The sequence below is a fragment of the Scyliorhinus torazame genome, chromosome 19 (assembly GCF_047496885.1).
Source record: "Scyliorhinus torazame isolate Kashiwa2021f chromosome 19, sScyTor2.1, whole genome shotgun sequence".
NCBI lineage: Eukaryota > Metazoa > Chordata > Chondrichthyes > Carcharhiniformes > Scyliorhinidae > Scyliorhinus > Scyliorhinus torazame.
In genome coordinates, this window is record NC_092725.1 from 43,395,484 (window position 1) to 43,417,315 (window position 21,832).

Genomic DNA, 21,832 nt, shown 5'->3' on the forward strand with positions numbered 1-21,832 from the left:
CCGGCGAGTTAAGCATTTTGAGTCATTTGCCGATGGCTTTCAGAACGGCTTGCATCAAAATTAACTATTTTTGCCAGACAATCATGTGCAAAGAAAGTGATTTTCTCGGCGAGTTATGCATTTTGAGTAATTTGCCGGTTGGTTTCAGAACAGCTTGCATTAAAATGTACTACTTTTTGCCAGACATTCATTGTGGCAAGAAAGTGATTTTCTCAGCGAGTTAAGCATTTTGAGTAATTTGCCGATTGGTTTCAGAACGTCGTGCATCAAAATTAACTATTTTTTGCCAGACATTCACTTGGGAAGAAAAGTGATTTTCTCGGCGAGTTAAGCATTTTGAGTAATTTGCTGATTGGTATCAGAACGTCTTGCGTCAAAATTACTATTTTTTGCCAGACCTTCATTGTGAAAAAAAACTGATTTTCTCGGCGAGTTAAACATTTTGCGTAATTTGCCGATTGGTTTCAGAACGGCTTGCATTGAAATTTCCTATTTTTTGCCAGACTTTCATTGTGGAACAACAGTGATTTTCTCGTCGAGTTAAGCATTTTGAGTAATTTGCCGATTGGTTTCAGAACGGCTTGCATCACAATTAACTATTTTTTGCCAGGCGTTCATTGTGGAACAAAAGTGATTTTCTCGGCGAGTTCAACATTTTGAGTAATTTGCCGATTGGTTTCAGAACGGCTTGCAACACAATTAATTATTTTTTGCCAGGCATTCATTGTGGAACATAAGTGATTTTCTCGGCGAGTTAAGCATTTTGAGCAGTTTGCCGATTGCTTTCAGAACGGCTTGCATTGAAATTTACTATTTTTTGCCAGACATTCATTGTGGGAAAAAAGTAATTTTCTCGGTGAGTTAAGCATTTTGAGTAAATTGCTGATTGGTTTCAGAACAGCTTGCATCACAATTAACTATTTTTTGCCAGACATTCATTGTGGGGAAAAAAGTGATTTTCTCGGCGCGTTAAGCATTTTGAGTAATTTGCCGATCGGTTTCAGAACGGCTTGCATCACAATTTACTATTTTTTGCCAAATATTCATTGTGGAACCAAAGTGATTTTCTCGGCGCGTTAAGAATTTTGAGTAATTTGCCGATAGCTTTCAGAACTGCTTGCATTGAAATTTACTATTTTGTGCCAGACATTCATTGTGGAACAACAGTGATTTTCACGGCGCGTTCAGCATTTTGAGCAATATGCCGGTTGGTTTCAGAACGGCTTGCATTGAAATTTACTATTTTTTGCCAGACATTCATTGTGGCAAGAAAGTGATTTTCTCGGCGAGTTAAGCATTTTCAGTAATTTGCCGATTGGTTTCAGAACGGCTTGCATCACAATTAACTATTTTTTGCCAGGCGTTCATTGTGGAACAAAAGTGATTTTCTCGGCGAGTTCAGCATCTTGAGTAATTTGCCGATTGGTTTCAGAACGGCTTGCAACACAATTAACTATGTTTTGCCAGGCATTCATTGTGGAGCATAAGTGATTTTCTCGGCGAGTTAAGCATTTTGAGTAGTTTGCCGATTGCTTTCAGAACGGCTTGCATTGAAATTTACTATTTTTTGCCAGACATTCATTGTGGCAAGAAAGTGATTTTCTCAGCAAGTTAAGCATTTTGAGTAATTTGCCGATTGGTTTCAGAACGTCGTGCATCAAAATTAACTATTGTTTGCCAGACATTCACTTGGGAAAAAAAGTGAGTTTCTCGGCGAGTTAAGCATTTTGAGTAATTTGCTGATTGGTATCAGAACGTCTTGCGTCAAAATTACTATTTTTTGCCAGACATTCATTGTGAAAAAAAACTGATTTTCTCGGCGAGTTAAACATTTTGCGTAATTTGCCGATTGGTTTCAGAACGGCTTGCATTGAAATTAACTATTTTTTGCCAGACATTCATTGTGGAACAAAAGTGATTTTCTCGGCGAGTTAAGCATTTTGAGTAATTTGCCGATGGCCTTCAGAACGGCTTGCATCAAAATTAACTATTTTTTGCCAGACATTTATTTTTGGAAAAATGTGATTTTTTTCGGCGCGTTAAGCATTTGGAGTAATTTGCCGATTGGTTTCAGAACGGCTTGCATTGAAATTAACTATTTTTTGCCAGACATTCATTGTGGAACAAAAGTGATTTTCTCGGCGAGTTAAGCATTTTGAGTAATTTGCCGATGGCCTTCAGAACGGCTTGCATCAAAATTAACTATTTTTTGCCAGACATTTATTTTTGGAAAAATGTGATTTTTTTCGGCGCGTTAAGCATTTGGAGTAATTTGCCGATTGGTTTCAGAACGGCTTGCATCAAAATTAATTATTTTTTGCCAAACATTCATTTGGGAAAAACTTATTTTCTCGGCGCGTTAAGCATTTTGAGTAATTTGCCGATTGCTTTTAGAACTGCTTGCATTGAAATTTACTATTTTTTGCCAGACATTCATTGTGGGAAAAAGGTGATTTTCTCGGCGAGTTAAGCATTTTGAGTAGTTTGCCGATTGCTTTCAGAACGGCTTGCATTGAAATTTACTATTTTTTGACAGACATTCATTGTGGGAAAACGTGATTTTCTCGGCGAGTTAAGCATTTTGAGTAATTCGCCGATCGCTTTCAGAACGGCTTGCATCAAAATTAACTATTTTTGCCAGACAATCATGTGCAAAGAAAGTGATTTGCTCGGCGAGTTAAGCATTTTAAGTAATTTGCCGATTGGTTTCAGAACGACTTGCATCAAAATTAACTATTTTTTGCCAGACATTCATTGTGGCAAGAAAGTGATTTTCTCGGCGAGTTAAGCATTTTCAGTAATTTGCCGATTGGTTCAGAACGGCTTGCATCACAATTAACTATTTTTTGCCAGGTGTTCATTGTGGAACAAAAGTGATTTTCTCGGCGAGTTCAGCATTTTGAGTAATTTGCCGATTGGTTTCAGAACGGCTTGCAACACAATTAACTATGTTTTGCCAGGCATTCATTGTGGAACATAAGTGATTTTCTCGGCGAGTTAAGCATTTTGAGTAGTTTGCCGATTGCTTTCAGAACGGCTTGCATTGAAATTTACTATTTTTTGCCAGACATTCATTGTGGCAAGAAAGTGATTTTCTCAGCAAGTTAAGCATTTTGAGTAATTTGCCGACTGGTTTCAGAACGTCGTGCATCAAAATTAACTATTGTTTGCCAGACATTCACTTGGGAAAAAAAGTGAGTTTCTCGGCGAGTTAAGCATTTTGAGTAATTTGCTGATGGGTATCAGAACGTCTTGCGTCAAAATTACTATTTTTTGCCAGACATTCATTGTGAAAAAAAACTGATTTTCTCGGCGAGTTAAACATTTTGCGTAATTTGCCGATTGGTTTCAGAACGGCTTGCATTGAAATTAACTATTTTTTGCCAGACATTCATTGTGGAACAAAAGTGATTTTCTCGGCGAGTTAAGCATTTTGAGTAATTTGCCGATGGCCTTAAGAACGGCTTGCATCAAAATTAACTATTTTTTGCCAGACATTTATTTTTGGAAAAATGTGATTTTTTTTCGGCGCGTTAAGCATTTGGAGTAATTTGCCGATTGCTTTTAGAACTGCTAGCATTGAAATTTACTATTTTTTGCCAGACATTCATTGTGGGAAAAAGGTGATTTTCTCGGCGAGTTAAGCATTTTGAGTAGTTTGCCGATTGCTTTCAGAACGGCTTGCATTGAAATTTACTATTTTTTGACAGACATTCATTGTGGGAAAAACGTGATTTTCTCGGCGAGTTAAGCATTTTGAGTAATTCGTGATCGCTTTCAGAACGGCTTGCATCACAATTAACTATTTTTTGCCAGGCGTTCATTGTGGAACAAAAGTGATTTTCTCGGCGAGTTCAGCATTTTGAGTAATTTGCCGATTGGTTTCAGAACGGCTTGCATTGAAATTTACTATATTTTGCCAGACATTCATTGAGGAACAAAAGTGCTTTTCCCGGCGAGTTAAGCATTTTGAGTCATTTGCCGATGGCTTTCAGAACGGCTTGCATCAAAATTAACTATTTTTGCCAGACAATCATGTGCAAAGAAAGTGATTTGCTCGGCGAGTTAAGCATTTTGAGTAATTTGCCGATTGGTTTCAGAACGACTTGCATCAAAATTAACTATTTTTTGCCAGACATTCATTGTGGGGAAAAAAGTGATTTTCTCGGCGCCTTAAGCATTTTGAGTAATTTGCCGATCGGTTTCAGAACGGCTTGCATCACAATTTACTATTTTTTGCCAGACATTCATTCTGGAACAAAAGTGATTTTCTCGGCGACTTAAGCATTTTGAGCATTTTGCCGATTGTTTTCAGAACGGCTTGCATTGAAATTTACTATTTTTTGCCAGACATTCATTGTGGGAAAAAGGTGATTTTCTCGGCGAGTTAAGCATTTTGAGTAAATTGCCGATTGGTTTCAGAACAGCTTGCATCACAATTAACTATTTTTTGCCAGACATTCATTGTGGGGAAAAAAGTGATTTTCTCGGCGCGTTATGCATTTTGAGTAATTTGCCGATCGGTTTCAGAGATGCTTGCATCACAATTTACTATTTTTTGCCAGATATTCATTGTGGAACCAAAGTGATTTTCTCGGCGAGTTAAGCATTTTGAGCATTTTGCCGATTGTTTTCAGAACGGCTTGCATTGAAATTAACTATTTTTTCCCTGGCATTCATTGTGGAACAAAAGTGATTTTCTCGGCGAGTTAAGCATTTTGAGCAATTTGCCGATTGGTTTCAGATCGGTTTGCATCATAATTAACTATTTTTTGCCAGACATTCATTGTTGAAAAAAACTGATTTTCTCGGCGAGTTATGCATTTTGATTAATTTGCCGGTTGGTTTCAGAACAGCTTGCATTAAAATGTACTACTTTTTGCCAGACATTCATTGTGGCAAGAAAGTGATTTTCTCAGCGAGTTAAGCATTTTGAGTAATTTGCCGATTGGTTTCAGAACGTCGTGCATCAAAATTAACTATTGTTTGCCAGACATTCACTTGGGAAAAAAAGTGATTTTCTCGGCGAGTTAAGCATTTTGAGTAATTTGCTGATTGGTATCAGAACGTCTTGCGTCAAAATTACTATTTTTTGCCAGACCTTCATTGTGAAAAAAAACTGATTTTCTCGGCGAGTTAAGCATTTTGAGAAATTTGCCGATTGGTTTCAGAACGGCTTGCATTGAAATTAACTATTTTTTGCCAGTCATTCATTGTGGAACAAAAGTGATTTTCTCGGCGAGTTAAGCATTTTGAGAAATTTGCCGATTGGTTTCAGAACGGCTTGGATCAAAATGAACTATTTTTTGCCAGCCATTCATTGTGGGGAAAAAAGTGATTTTCTCGGCGCCTTAAGCATTTTGAGTAATTTGCCGATCGGTTTCAGAACGGCTTGCATCACAATTTACTATTTTTTGCCAGACATTCATTCTGGAACAAAAGTGATTTTCTCGGCGACTTAAGCATTTTGAGCATTTTGCCGATTGTTTTCAGAACGGCTTGCATTGAAATTTACTATTTTTTGCCAGACATTCATTGTGGGAAAAAGGTGATTTTCTCGGCGCGTTATGCATTTTGAGTAATTTGCCGATCGGTTTCAGAGATGCTTGCATCACCATTTACTATTTTTTTGCCAGATATTCATTGTGGAACCAAAGTGATTTTCTCGGCGAGTTAAGCATTTTGAGCATTTTGCCGATTGTTTTCAGAACGGCTTGCATTGAAATTTACTATTTTTTGCCAGACATTCATTGTGGGAAAAAGGTGATTTTCTCGGCGAGTTAAGCATTTTGAGTAATTTGCCGATTGGTTTCAGAACGGCTTGCATCACAATTAACTATTTTTTCCCTGGCATTCATTGTGGAACAAAAGTGATTTTCCCGGCGAGTTAAGCATTTTGAGCAATTTGCCGATTGGTTTCAGATCGGTTTGCATCACAATTAACTATTTTTTGCCAGACATTCATTGTTGAAAAAAACTGATTTTCTTGGCGAGTTATGCATTTTGAGTAATTTGCCGGTTGGTTTCAGAACAGCTTGCATTAAAATGTACTACTTTTTGCCAGACATTCATTGTGGCAAGAAAGTGATTTTCTCAGCGAGTTAAGCATTTTGAGTAATTTGCCGATTGGTTTCAGAATGTCGTGCATCAAAATTAACTATTGTTTGCCAGACATTCACTTGGGAAAAAAAGCGATTTTCTCGGCGAGTTAAGCATTTTGAGTAATCTGCTGATTGGTATCAGAACGTCTTGCGTCAAAATTACTATTTTTTGCCAGACATTCATTCTGAAAAAAAACTGATTTTCTCGGCGAGTTAAACATTTTGCGTAATTTGCCGATTGGTTTCAGAACGGCTTGCATTAAAATTAACTATTTTTTGCCAGACATTCATTGTGGAACAAAAGTGATTTTCTCGGCGAGTTAAGCATTTTGAGTAATTTGCCGATGGCCTTCAGAACGGCTTGCATCAAAATTAACTATTATTTGCCAGACATTTATTTTTGGAAAAATTTGATTTTTTTCGGCGCGTTAAGCATTTGGAGTAATTTGCCGATTGCTTTTAGAACTGCTTGCATTGAAATTTACTATTTTTTGCCAGACATTCATTGTGGGAAAAAGGTGATTTTCTCGGCGAGTTAAGCATTTTGAGTAATTCGTTGATCGCTTTCAGAACGGCTTGCATCACAATTAACTATTTTTTGCCAGGCGTTCATTGTGGAACAAAAGTGATTTTCTCGGCGAGTTCAGCATTTTGAGTAATTTGCCGATTGGTTTCAGAACGGCTTGCATTGAAATTTACTATATTTTGCCAGACATTCATTGAGGAACAAAAGTGCTTTTCCCGGCGAGTTAAGCATTTTGAGTCATTTGCCGATGGCTTTCAGAACGGCTTGCATCAAAATTAACTATTTTTGCCAGACAATCATGTGCAAAGAAAGTGATTTTCTCGGCGAGTTATGCATTTTGAGTAATTTGCCGGTTGGTTTCAGAACAGCTTGCATTAAAATGTACTACTTTTTGCCAGACATTCATTGTGGCAAGAAAGTGATTTTCTCAGCGAGTTAAGCATTTTGAGTAATTTGCCGATTGGTTTCAGAACGTCGTGCATCAAAATTAACTATTTTTTGCCAGACATTCACTTGGGAAGAAAAGTGATTTTCTCGGCGAGTTAAGCATTTTGAGTAATTTGCTGATTGGTATCAGAACGTCTTGCGTCAAAATTACTATTTTTTGCCAGACCTTCATTGTGAAAAAAAACTGATTTTCTCGGCGAGTTAAACATTTTGCGTAATTTGCCGATTGGTTTCAGAACGGCTTGCATTGAAATTTCCTATTTTTTGCCAGACTTTCATTGTGGAACAACAGTGATTTTCTCGTCGAGTTAAGCATTTTGAGTAATTTGCCGATTGGTTTCAGAACGGCTTGCATCACAATTAACTATTTTTTGCCAGGCGTTCATTGTGGAACAAAAGTGATTTTCTCGGCGAGTTCAACATTTTGAGTAATTTGCCGATTGGTTTCAGAACGGCTTGCAACACAATTAATTATTTTTTGCCAGGCATTCATTGTGGAACATAAGTGATTTTCTCGGCGAGTTAAGCATTTTGAGCAGTTTGCCGATTGCTTTCAGAACGGCTTGCATTGAAATTTACTATTTTTTGCCAGACATTCATTGTGGGAAAAAAGTAATTTTCTCGGTGAGTTAAGCATTTTGAGTAAATTGCTGATTGGTTTCAGAACAGCTTGCATCACAATTAACTATTTTTTGCCAGACATTCATTGTGGGGAAAAAAGTGATTTTCTCGGCGCGTTAAGCATTTTGAGTAATTTGCCGATCGGTTTCAGAACGGCTTGCATCACAATTTACTATTTTTTGCCAAATATTCATTGTGGAACCAAAGTGATTTTCTCGGCGCGTTAAGAATTTTGAGTAATTTGCCGATAGCTTTCAGAACTGCTTGCATTGAAATTTACTATTTTGTGCCAGACATTCATTGTGGAACAACAGTGATTTTCACGGCGCGTTCAGCATTTTGAGCAATATGCCGGTTGGTTTCAGAACGGCTTGCATTGAAATTTACTATTTTTTGCCAGACATTCATTGTGGCAAGAAAGTGATTTTCTCGGCGAGTTAAGCATTTTCAGTAATTTGCCGATTGGTTTCAGAACGGCTTGCATCACAATTAACTATTTTTTGCCAGGCGTTCATTGTGGAACAAAAGTGATTTTCTCGGCGAGTTCAGCATCTTGAGTAATTTGCCGATTGGTTTCAGAACGGCTTGCAACACAATTAACTATGTTTTGCCAGGCATTCATTGTGGAACATAAGTGATTTTCTCGGCGAGTTAAGCATTTTGAGTAGTTTGCCGATTGCTTTCAGAACGGCTTGCATTGAAATTTACTATTTTTTGCCAGACATTCATTGTGGCAAGAAAGTGATTTTCTCAGCAAGTTAAGCATTTTGAGTAATTTGCCGATTGGTTTCAGAACGTCGTGCATCAAAATTAACTATTGTTTGCCAGACATTCACTTGGGAAAAAAAGTGAGTTTCTCGGCGAGTTAAGCATTTTGAGTAATTTGCTGATTGGTATCAGAACGTCTTGCGTCAAAATTACTATTTTTTGCCAGACATTCATTGTGAAAAAAAACTGATTTTCTCGGCGAGTTAAACATTTTGCGTAATTTGCCGATTGGTTTCAGAACGGCTTGCATTGAAATTAACTATTTTTTGCCAGACATTCATTGTGGAACAAAAGTGATTTTCTCGGCGAGTTAAGCATTTTGAGTAATTTGCCGATGGCCTTCAGAACGGCTTGCATCAAAATTAACTATTTTTTGCCAGACATTTATTTTTGGAAAAATGTGATTTTTTTCGGCGCGTTAAGCATTTGGAGTAATTTGCCGATTGGTTTCAGAACGGCTTGCATCAAAATGAATTATTTTTTGCCAAACATTCATTTGGGAAAAAAGTTATTTTCTCGGCGCGTTAAGCATTTTGAGTAATTTGCCGATTGCTTTTAGAACTGCTTGCATTGAAATTTACTATTTTTTGCCAGACATTCATTGTGGGAAAAAGGTGATTTTCTCGGCGAGTTAAGCATTTTGAGTAGTTTGCCGATTGCTTTCAGAACGGCTTGCATTGAAATTTACTATTTTTTGACAGACATTCATTGTGGGAAAAACGTGATTTTCTCGGCGAGTTAAGCATTTTGAGTAATTCGCCGATCGCTTTCAGAACGGCTTGCATCAAAATTAACTATTTTTGCCAGACAATCATGTGCAAAGAAAGTGATTTGCTCGGCGAGTTCAGCATCTTGAGTAATTTGCCGATTGGTTTCAGAACGGCTTGCAACACAATTAACTATGTTTTGCCAGGCATTCATTGTGGAACATAAGTGATTTTCTCGGCGAGTTAAGCATTTTGAGTAGTTTGCCGATTGCTTTCAGAACGGCTTGCATTGAAATTTACTATTTTTTGCCAGACGTTCATTGTGGCAAGAAAGTGATTTTCTCAGCAAGTTAAGCATTTTGAGTAATTTGCCGATTGGTTTCAGAACGTCGTGCATCAAAATTAACTATTGTTTGCCAGACATTCACTTGGGAAAAAAAGTGAGTTTCTCGGCGAGTTAAGCATTTTGAGTAATTTGCTGATTGGTATCAGAACGTCTTGCGTCAAAATTACTATTTTTTGCCAGACATTCATTGTGAAAAAAAAACTGATTTTCTCGGCGAGTTAAACATTTTGCGTAATTTGCCGATTGGTTTCAGAACGGCTTGCATTGAAATTAACTATTTTTTGCCAGACATTCATTGTGGAACAAAAGTGATTTTCTCGGCGAGTTAAGCATTTTGAGTAATTTGCCGATGGCCTTAAGAACGGCTTGCATCAAAATTAACTATTTTTTGCCAGACATTTATTTTTGGAAAAATGTGATTTTTTTCGGCGCGTTAAGCATTTGGAGTAATTTGCCGATTGCTTTTAGAACTGCTAGCATTGAAATTTACTATTTTTTGCCAGACATTCATTGTGGGAAAAAAGTGATTTTCTCGGCGAGTTAAGCATTTTGAGTAGTTTGCCGATTGCTTTCAGAACGGCTTGCATTGAAATTTACTATTTTTTGACAGACATTCATTGTGGGAAAAAGGTGATTTTCTCGGCGAGTTAAGCATTTTGAGTAGTTTGCCGATTGCTTTCAGAACGGCTTGCATTGAAATTTACTATTTTTTGCCAGACATTCATTGTGGGAAAAAAGTAATTTTCTCTGCGATTTAAGGATTTTGAGTAATTTGCCGATTGGTTTCAGAACGACTTGCATCAAAATTAACTATTTTTTGCCAGACATTCATTGTGGGGAAAAAAGCGATTTTCTCGGCGCCTTAAGCATTTTGAGTAATTTGCCGATCGGTTTCAGAACGGCTTGCATCACAATTTACTATTTTTTGCCAGACATTCATTCTGGAACAAAAGTGATTTTCTCGGCGACTTAAGCATTTTGAGCATTTTGCCGATTGTTTTCAGAACGGCTTGCATTGAAATTTACTATTTTTTGCCAGACATTCATTGTGGGAAAAAGGTGATTTTCTCGGCGAGTTAAGCATTTTGAGTAAAGTGCCGATTGGTTTCAGAACAGCTTGCATCACAATTAACTATTTTTTGCCAGACATTCATTGTGGGGAAAAAAGTGATTTTCTCGGCGCGTTATGCATTTTGAGTAATTTGCCGATCGGTTTCAGAGATGCTTGCATCACAATTTACTATTTTTTCCCTGGCATTCATTGTGGAACAAAAGTGATTTTCTCGGCGAGTTAAGCATTTTGAGCAATTTGCCGATTGGTTTCAGATCGGTTTGCATCATAATTAACTATTTTTTGCCAGACATTCATTGTTGAAAAAAACTGATTTTCTCGGCGAGTTATGCATTTTGAGTAATTTGCCGGTTGGTTTCAGAACAGCTTGCATTAAAATGTACTACTTTTTGCCAGACATTCATTGTGGCAAGAAAGTGATTTTCTCAGCGAGTTAAGCATTTTGAGTAATTTGCCGATTGGTTTCAGAACGTCGTGCATCAAAATTAACTATTGTTTGCCAGACATTCACTTGGGAAAAAAAGTGATTTTCTCGGCGAGTTAAGCATTTTGAGTAATTTGCTGATTGGTATCAGAACGTCTTGCGTCAAAATTACTATTTTTTGCCAGATCTTCATTGTGAAAAAAAACTGATTTTCTCGGCGAGTTAAGCATTTTGAGAAATTTGCCGATTGGTTTCAGAACGGCTTGCATTGAAATTAACTATTTTTTGCCAGTCATTCATTGTGGAACAAAAGTGATTTTCTCGGCGAGTTAAGCATTTTGAGAAATTTGCCGATTGGTTTCAGAACGGCTTGGATCAAAATGAACTATTTTTTGCCAGCCATTCATTGTGGGGAAAAAAGTGATTTTCTCGGCGCCTTAAGCATTTTGAGTAATTTGCCGATCGGTTTCAGAACGGCTTGCATCACAATTTACTATTTTTTGCCAGACATTCATTCTGGAACAAAAGTGATTTTCTCGGCGACTTAAGCATTTTGAGCATTTTGCCGATTGTTTTCAGAACGGCTTGCATTGAAATTTACTATTTTTTGCCAGACATTCATTGTGGGAAAAAGGTGATTTTCTCGGCGCGTTATGCATTTTGAGTAATTTGCCGATCGGTTTCAGAGATGCTTGCATCACCATTTACTATTTTTTGCCAGATATTCATTGTGGAACCAAAGTGATTTTCTCGGCGAGTTAAGCATTTTGAGCATTTTGCCGATTGTTTTCAGAACGGCTTGCATTGAAATTTCCTATTTTTTGCCAGACATTGATTGTGGGAAAAAGGTGATTTTCTCGGCGAGTTAAGCATTTTGAGTAATTTGCCGATTGGTTTCAGAACGGCTTGCATCACAATTAACTATATTTTCCCTGGCATTCATTGTGGAACAAAAGTGATTTTCTCGGCGAGTTAAGCATTTTGAGCAATTTGCCGATTGGTTTCAGATCGGTTTGCATCACAATTAACTATTTTTTGCCAGACATTCATTGTTGAAAAAAACTGATTTTCTCGGCGAGTTATGCATTTTGAGTAATTTGCCGGTTGGTTTCAGAACAGCTTGCATTAAAATGTACTACTTTTTGCCAGACATTCATTGTGGCAAGAAAGTGATTTTCTCAGCGAGTTAAGCATTTTGAGTAATTTGCCGATTGGTTTCAGAATGTCGTGCATCAAAATTAACTATTGTTTGCCAGACATTCACTTGGGAAAAAAAGCGATTTTCTCGGCGAGTTAAGCATTTTGAGTAATCTGCTGATTGGTATCAGAACGTCTTGCGTCAAAATTACTATTTTTTGCCAGACATTCATTCTGAAAAAAAACTGATTTTCTCGGCGAGTTAAACATTTTGCGTAATTTGCCGATTGGTTTCAGAACGGCTTGCATTGAAATTTACTATTTTTTGCCAGACATTCATTGTGGAACAAAAGTGATTTTCACGGCGCGTTCAACATTTTGAGCAATTTGCCGGTTGGTTTCAGAACGGCTTGCATTGAAATTTACTATTTTTTGCCAGGCATTCATTGTGGAACATAAGTGATTTTCTCGGCGAGTTAAGCATTTTGAGTAGTTTGCCGATTGCTTTCAGAACGGCTTGCATTGAAATTTACTATTTTTTGCCAGACATTCATTGTGGCAAGAAAGTGATTTTCTCAGCAAGTTAAGCATTTTGAGTAATTTGCCGATTGGTTTCAGAACGTCGTGCATCAAAATTAACTATTGTTTGCCAGACATTCACTTGGGAAAAAAAGTGAGTTTCTCGGCGAGTTAAGCATTTTGAGTAATTTGCTGATTGGTATCAGAACGTCTTGCGTCAAAATTACTATTTTTTGCCAGACATTCATGTGAAAAAAAACTGATTTTCTCGGCGAGTTAAACATTTTGCGTAATTTGCCGATTGGTTTCAGAACGGCTTGCATTGAAATTAACTATTTTTTGCCAGACATTCATTGTGGAACAAAAGTGATTTTCTCGGCGAGTTAAGCATTTTGAGTAATTTGCCGATGGCCTTCAGAACGGCTTGCATCAAAATTAACTATTTTTTGCCAGACATTTATTTTTGGAAAAATGTGATTTTTTTCGGCGCGTTAAGCATTTGGAGTAATTTGCCGATTGGTTTCAGAACGGCTTGCATCAAAATTAATTATTTTTTGCCAAACATTCATTTGGGAAAAAAGTTATTTTCTCGGCGAGTTAAGCATTTTGAGTAATTCGTGATCGCTTTCAGAACGGCTTGCATCACAATTAACTATTTTTTGCCAGGCGTTCATTGTGGAACAAAAGTGATTTTCTCGGCGAGTTCAGCATTTTGAGTAATTTGCCGATTGGTTTCAGAACGGCTTGCATTGAAATTTACTATATTTTGCCAGACATTCATTGAGGAACAAAAGTGCTTTTCCCGGCGAGTTAAGCATTTTGAGTCATTTGCCGATGGCTTTCAGAACGGCTTGCATCAAAATTAACTATTTTTGCCAGACAATCATGTGCAAAGAAAGTGATTTTCTCGGCGAGTTAAGCATTTTGAGTAATTTGCCGATTGGTTTCAGAACGACTTGCATCAAAATTAACTATTTTTGCCAGACATTCATTGTGGGGAAAAAAGTGATTTTCTCGGCGCCTTAAGCATTTTGAGTAATTTGCCGATCGGTTTCAGAACGGCTTGCATCACAATTTACTATTTTTTGCCAGACATTCATTCTGGAACAAAAGTGATTTTCTCGGCGACTTAAGCATTTTGAGCATTTTGCCGATTGTTTTCAGAACGGCTTGCATTGAAATTTACTATTTTTTGCCAGACATTCATTGTGGGAAAAAGGTGATTTTCTCGGCGAGTTAAGCATTTTGAGTAAATTGCCGATTGGTTTCAGAACAGCTTGCATCACAATTAACTATTTTTTGCCAGACATTCATTGTGGGGAAAAAAGTGATTTTCTCGGCGCGTTATGCATTTTGAGTAATTTGCCGATCGGTTTCAGAGATGCTTGCATCACAATTTACTATTTTTTGCCAGATATTCATTGTGGAACCAAAGTGATTTTCCCGGCGAGTTAAGCATTTTGAGCATTTTGCCGATTGTTTTCAGAACGGCTTGCATTGAAATTAACTATTTTTTCCCTGGCATTCATTGTGGAACAAAAGTGAATTTCTCGGCGAGTTAAGCATTTTGAGCAATTTGCCGATTGGTTTCAGATCGGTTTGCATCATAATTAACTATTTTTTGCCAGACATTCATTGTTGAAAAAAACTGATTTTCTCGGCGAGTTATGCATTTTGAGTAATTTGCCGGTTGGTTTCAGAACAGCTTGCATTAAAATGTACTACTTTTTGCCAGACATTCATTGTGGCAAGAAAGTGATTTTCTCAGCGAGTTAAGCATTTTGAGTAATTTGCCGATTGGTTTCAGAACGTCGTGCATCAAAATTAACTATTGTTTGCCAGACATTCACTTGGGAAAAAAAGTGATTTTCTCGGCGAGTTAAGCATTTTGAGTAATTTGCTGATTGGTATCAGAACGTCTTGCGTCAAAATTACTATTTTTTGCCAGACCTCCATTGTGAAAAAAAACTGATTTACTCGGCGAGTTAAGCATTTTGAGAAATTTGCCGATTGGTTTCAGAACGGCTTGCATTGAAATTAACTATTTTTTGCCAGTCATTCATTGTGGAACAAAAGTGATTTTCTCGGCGAGTTAAGCATTTTGAGAAATTTGCCGATTGGTTTCAGAACGGCTTGGATCAAAATGAACTATTTTTTGCCAGACATTCATTGTGGGGAAAAAAGTGATTTTCTCGGCGCCTTAAGCATTTTGAGTAATTTGCCGATCGGTTTCAGAACGGCTTGCATCACAATTTACTATTTTTTGCCAGACATTCATTCTGGAACAAAAGTGATTTTCTCGGCGACTTAACCATTTTGAGCATTTTGCCGATTGTTTTCAGAACGGCTTGCATTGAAATTTACTATTTTTTGCCAGACATTCATTGTGGGAAAAAGGTGATTTTCTCGGCGAGTTAAGCATTTTCAGTAATTTGCCGATTGGTTTCAGAACAGCTTGCATCACAATTAACTATTTTTTTCCAGGCGTTCATTGTGGAACAAAAGTGATTTTCTCGGCGAGTTCAGCATCTTGAGTAATTTGCCGATTGGTTTCAGAACGGCTTGCAACACAATTAACTATGTTTTGCCAGGCATTCATTGTGGAACATAAGTGATTTTCTCGGCGAGTTAAGCATTTTGAGTAGTTTGCCGATTGCTTTCAGAACGGCTTGCATTGAAATTTACTATTTTTTGCCAGACATTCATTGTGGCAAGAAAGTGATTTTCTCAGCAAGTTAAGCATTTTGAGTAATTTGCCGATTGGTTTCAGAACGTCGTGCATCAAAATTAACTATTGTTTGCCAGACATTCACTTGGGAAAAAAAGTGAGTTTCTCGGCGAGTTAAGCATTTTGAGTAATTTGCTGATTGGTATCAGAACGTCTTGCGTCAAAATTACTATTTTTTGCCAGACATTCATTGTGAAAAAAAACTGATTTTCTCGGCGAGTTAAACATTTTGCGTAATTTGCCGATTGGTTTCAGAACGGCTTGCATTGAAATTAACTATTTTTTGCCAGACATTCATTGTGGAACAAAAGTGATTTTCTCGGCGAGTTAAGCATTTTGAGTAATTTGCCGATGGCCTTCAGAACGGCTTGCATCAAAATTAACTATTTTTTGCCAGACATTTATTTTTGGAAAAATGTGATTTTTTTCGGCGCGTTAAGCATTTGGAGTAATTTGCCGATTGGTTTCAGAACGGCTTGCATCAAAATTAATTATTTTTTGCCAAACATTCATTTGGGAAAAAAGTTATTTTCTCGGCGAGTTAAGCATTTTGAGTAATTCGTGATCGCTTTCAGAACGGCTTGCATCACAATTAACTATTTTTTGCCAGGCGTTCATTGTGGAACAAAAGTGATTTTCTCGGCGAGTTCAGCATTTTGAGTAATTTGCCGATTGGTTTCAGAACGGCTTGCATTGAAATTTACTATATTTTGCCAGACATTCATTGAGGAACAAAAGTGTTTTTCCCGGCGAGTTAAGCATTTTGAGTCATTTGCCGATGGCTTTCAGAACGGCTTGCATCAAAATTAACTATTTTTGCCAGACAATCATGTGCAAAGAAAGTGATTTGCTCGGCGAGTTAAGCATTTTGAGTAATTTGCCGATTGGTTTCAGAACGACTTGCATCAAAATTAACTATTTTTTGCCAGACATTCATTGTGGGGAAAAAAGTGATTTTCTCGGCGCCTTAAGCATTTTGAGTAATTTGCCGATCGGTTTCAGAACGGCATGCATCACAATTTACTATTTTTTGCCAGACATTCATTCTGGAACAAAAGTGATTTTCTCGGCGACTTAAGCATTTTGAGCATTTTGCCGATTGTTTTCAGAACGGCTTGCATCACAATTAACTATTTTTTGCCAGACATTCATTGTGGGGAAAAAAGTGATTTTCTCGGCGCGTTATGCATTTTGAGTAATTTGCCGATCGGTTTCAGAGATGCTTGCATCACAATTTACTATTTTTTGCCAGATATTCATTGTGGAACCAAAGTGATTTTCCCGGCGAGTTAAGCATTTTGAGCATTTTGCCGATTGTTTTCAGAACGGCTTGCATTGAAATTAACTATTTTTTCCCTGGCATTCATTGTGGAACAAAAGTGATTTTCTCGGCGAGTTAAGCATTTTGAGCAATTTGCCGATTGGTTTCAGATCGGTTTGCATCATAATTAACTATTTTTTGCCAGACATTCATTGTTGAAAAAAACTGATTTTCTCGGCGAGTTATGCATTTTGAGTAATTTGCCGGTTGGTTTCAGAACAGCTTGCATTAAAATGTACTACTTTTTGCCAGACATTCATTGTGGCAAGAAAGTGATTTTCTCAGCGAGTTAAGCATTTTGAGTAATTTGCCGATTGGTTTCAGAACGTCGTGCATCAAAATTAACTATTGTTTGCCAGACATTCACTTGGGAAAAAAAGTGATTTTCTCGGCGAGTTAAGCATTTTGAGTAATTTGCTGATTGGTATCAGAACGTCTTGCGTCAAAATTACTATTTTTTGCCAGACCTCCATTGTGAAAAAAAACTGATTTTCTCGGCGAGTTAAGCATTTTGAGAAATTTGCCGATTGGTTTCAGAACGGCTTGCATTGAAATTAACTATTTTTTGCCAGTCATTCATTGTGGATCACAAAAGTGATTTTCTCGCCGAGTAAAGCATTTTGAGAAATTTGCCGATTGGTTTCAGAACGGCTTGGATCAAAATGAACTATTTTTTGCCAGACATTCATTGTGGGGAAAAAAGTGATTTTCTCGGCGCCTTAAGCATTTTGAGTAATTTGCCGATCGGTTTCAGAACGGCTTGCATCACAATTTACTATTTTTTGCCAGACATTCATTCTGGAACAAAAGTGATTTTCTCGACGACTTAAGCATTTTGAGCATTTTGCCGATTGTTTTCAGAACGGCTTGCATTGAAATTTACTATTTTTTGCCAGACATTCATTGTGGGAAAAAGGTGATTTTCTCGGCGCGTTATGCATTTTGAGTAATTTGCCGATCGGTTTCAGAGATGCTTGCATCACCATTTACTATTTTTTGCCAGATATTCATTGTGGAACCAAAGTGATTTTCTCGGCGAGTTAAGCATTTTGAGCATTTTGCCGATTGTTTTCAGAACGGCTTGCATTGAAATTTACTATTTTTTGCCAGACATTCATTGTGGGAAAAAGGTGATTTTCTCGGCGAGTTAAGCATTTTGAGTAATTTGCCGATTGGTTTCAGATCGGTTTGCATCACAATTAACTATTTTTTGCCAGACATTCATTGTTGAAAAAAACTGATTTTCTCGGCGAGTTATGCATTTTGAGTAATTTGCCGGTTGGTTTCAGAACAGCTTGCATTAAAATGTACTACTTTTTGCCAGACATTCATTGTGGCAAGAAAGTGATTTTCTCAGCAAGTTAAGCATTTTGAGTAATTTGCCGATTGGTTTCAGAATGTCGTGCATCAAAATTAACTATTGTTTGCCAGACATTCACTTGGGAAAAAAAGTGATTTTCTCGGCGAGTTAAGCATTTTGAGTAATTTGCTGATTGGTATCAGAACGTCTTGCGTCAAAATTACTATTTTTTGCCAGACATTCATTCTGAAAAAAAACTGATTTTCTCGGCGAGTTAAACATTTTGCGTAATTTGCCGATTGGTTTCAGAACGGCTTGCATTGAAATTTACTATTTTTTGCCAGACATTCATTGTGGAACAAAAGTGATTTTCACGGCGCGTTCAACATTTTGAGCAATTTGCCGGTTGGTTTCAGAACGGCTTGCATTGAAATTTACTATTTTTTGCCAGACATTCATTGTGGCAAGAAAGTGATTTTCTCGGCGAGTTAAGCATTTTCAGTAATTTGCAGATTGGTTTCAGAACGGCTTGCATTGAAATTTACTTATTTTTGCCAGACATTCATTGAGGAACAAAAGTGCTTTTCTCGGCGAGTTAAGCATTTTGAGTAATTTGCCGATGGCCTTCAGAACGGCTTGCATCAAAATTAACTATTTTTTGCCAGACATTTATTTTTGGAAAAATGTGATTTTTTTCGGCGCGTTAAGCATTTGGAGTAATTTGCCGATTGGTTTCAGAACGGCTTGCATCAAAATTAATTATTTTTTGCCAAACATTCATTTGGGAAAAAAGTTATTTTCTCGGCGCGTTAAGCATTTTGAGTAATTTGCCGATTGCTTTTAGAACTGCTTGCATTGAAATTTACTATTTTTTGCCAGACATTCATTGTGGGAAAAAGGTGATTTTCTCGGCGAGTTAAGCATTTTGAGTAGTTTGCCGATTGCTTTCAGAACGGCTTGCATTGAAATTTACTATTTTTTGACAGACATTCATTGTGGGAAAAACGTGATTTTCTCGGCGAGTTAAGCATTTTGAGTAATTCGCCGATCGCTTTCAGAACGGCTTGCATCAAAATTAACTATTTTTGCCAGACAATCATGTGCAAAGAAAGTGATTTGCTCGGCGAGTTCAGCATCTTGAGTAATTTGCCGATTGGTTTCAGAACGGCTTGCAACACAATTAACTATGTTTTGCCAGGCATTCATTGTGGAACATAAGTGATTTTCTCGGCGAGTTAAGCATTTTGAGTAGTTTGCCGATTGCTTTCAGAACGGCTTGCATTGAAATTTACTATTTTTTGCCAGACGTTCATTGTGGCAAGAAAGTGATTTTCTCAGCAAGTTAAGCATTTTGAGTAATTTGCCGATTGGTTTCAGAACGTCGTGCATCAAAATTAACTATTGTTTGCCAGACATTCACTTGGGAAAAAAAGTGAGTTTCTCGGCGAGTTAAGCATTTTGAGTAATTTGCTGATTGGTATCAGAACGTCTTGCGTCAAAATTACTATTTTTTGCCAGACATTCATTGTGAAAAAAAACTGATTTTCTCGGCGAGTTAAACATTTTGCGTAATTTGCCGATTGGTTTCAGAACGGCTTGCATTGAAATTAACTATTTTTTGCCAGACATTCATTGTGGAACAAAAGTGATTTTCTCGGCGAGTTAAGCATTTTGAGTAATTTGCCGATGGCCTTAAGAACGGCTTGCATCAAAATTAACTATTTTTTGCCAGACATTTATTTTTGGAAAAATGTGATTTTTTTCGGCGCGTTAAGCATTTGGAGTAATTTGCCGATTGCTTTTAGAACTGCTAGCATTGAAATTTACTATTTTTTGCCAGACATTCATTGTGGGAAAAAAGTGATTTTCTCGGCGAGTTAAGCATTTTGAGTAGTTTGCCGATTGCTTTCAGAACGGCTTGCATTGAAATTTACTATTTTTTGACAGACATTCATTGTGGGAAAAAGGTGATTTTCTCGGCGAGTTAAGCATTTTGAGTAGTTTGCCGATTGCTTTCAGAACGGCTTGCATTGAAATTTACTATTTTTTGCCAGACATTCATTGTGGGAAAAAAGTAATTTTCTCTGCGATTTAAGGATTTTGAGTAATTTGCCGATTGGTTTCAGAACGACTTGCATCAAAATTAACTATTTTTTGCCAGACATTCATTGTGGGGAAAAAAGTGATTTTCTCGGCGCCTTAAGCATTTTGAGTAATTTGCCGATCGGTTTCAGAACGGCTTGCATCACAATTTACTATTTTTTGCCAGACATTCATTCTGGAACAAAAGTGATTTTCTCGGCGACTTAAGCATTTTGAGCATTTTGCCGATTGTTTTCAGAACGGCTTGCATTGAAATTTACTATTTTTTGCCAGACATTCATTGTGGGAAAAAGGTGATTTTCTCGGCGAGTTAAGCATTTTGAGTAAAGTGCCGATTGGTTTCAGAACAGCTTGCATCACAATTAACTATTTTTTGCCAGACATTCATTGTGGGGAAAAAAGTGATTTTCTCGGCGCGTTATGCATTTTGAGTAATTTGCCGATCGGTTTCAGAGATGCTTGCATCACAATTTACTATTTTTTCCCTGGCATTCATTGTGGAACAAAAGTGATTTTCTCGGCGAGTTAAGCATTTTGAGCAATTTGCCGATTGGTTTCAGATCGGTTTGCATCATAATTAACTATTTTTTGCCAGACATTCATTGTTGAAAAAAACTGATTTTCTCGGCGAGTTATGCATTTTGAGTAATTTGCCGGTTGGTTTCAGAACAGCTTGCATTAAAATGTACTACTTTTTGCCAGACATTCATTGTGGCAAGAAAGTGATTTTCTCAGCGAGTTAAGCATTTTGAGTAATTTGCCGATTGGTTTCAGAACGTCGTGCATCAAAATTAACTATTGTTTGCCAGACATTCACTTGGGAAAAAAAGTGATTTTCTCGGCGAGTTAAGCATTTTGAGTAATTTGCTGATTGGTATCAGAACGTCTTGCGTCAAAATTACTATTTTTTGCCAGATCTTCATTGTGAAAAAAAACTGATTTTCTCGGCGAGTTAAGCATTTTGAGAAATTTGCCGATTGGTTTCAGAACGGCTTGCATTGAAATTAACTATTTTTTGCCAGTCATTCATTGTGGAACAAAAGTGATTTTCTCGGCGAGTTAAGCATTTTGAGAAATTTGCCGATTGGTTTCAGAACGGCTTGGATCAAAATGAACTATTTTTTGCCAGCCATTCATTGTGGGGAAAAAAGTGATTTTCTCGGCGCCTTAAGCATTTTGAGTAATTTGCCGATCGGTTTCAGAACGGCTTGCATCACAATTTACTATTTTTTGCCAGACATTCATTCTGGAACAAAAGTGATTTTCTCGGCGACTTAAGCATTTTGAGCATTTTGCCGATTGTTTTCAGAACGGCTTGCATTGAAATTTACTATTTTTTGCCAGACATTCATTGTGGGAAAAAGGTGATTTTCTCGGCGCGTTATGCATTTTGAGTAATTTGCCGATCGGTTTCAGAGATGCTTGCATCACCATTTACTATTTTTTGCCAGATATTCATTGTGGAACCAAAGTGATTTTCTCGGCGAGTTAAGCATTTTGAGCATTTTGCCGATTGTTTTCAGAACGGCTTGCATTGAAATTTCCTATTTTTTGCCAGACATTGATTGTGGGAAAAAGGTGATTTTCTCGGCGAGTTAAGCATTTTGAGTAATTTGCCGATTGGTTTCAGAACGGCTTGCATCACAATTAACTATATTTTCCCTGGCATTCATTGTGGAACAAAAGTGATTTTCTCGGCGAGTTAAGCATTT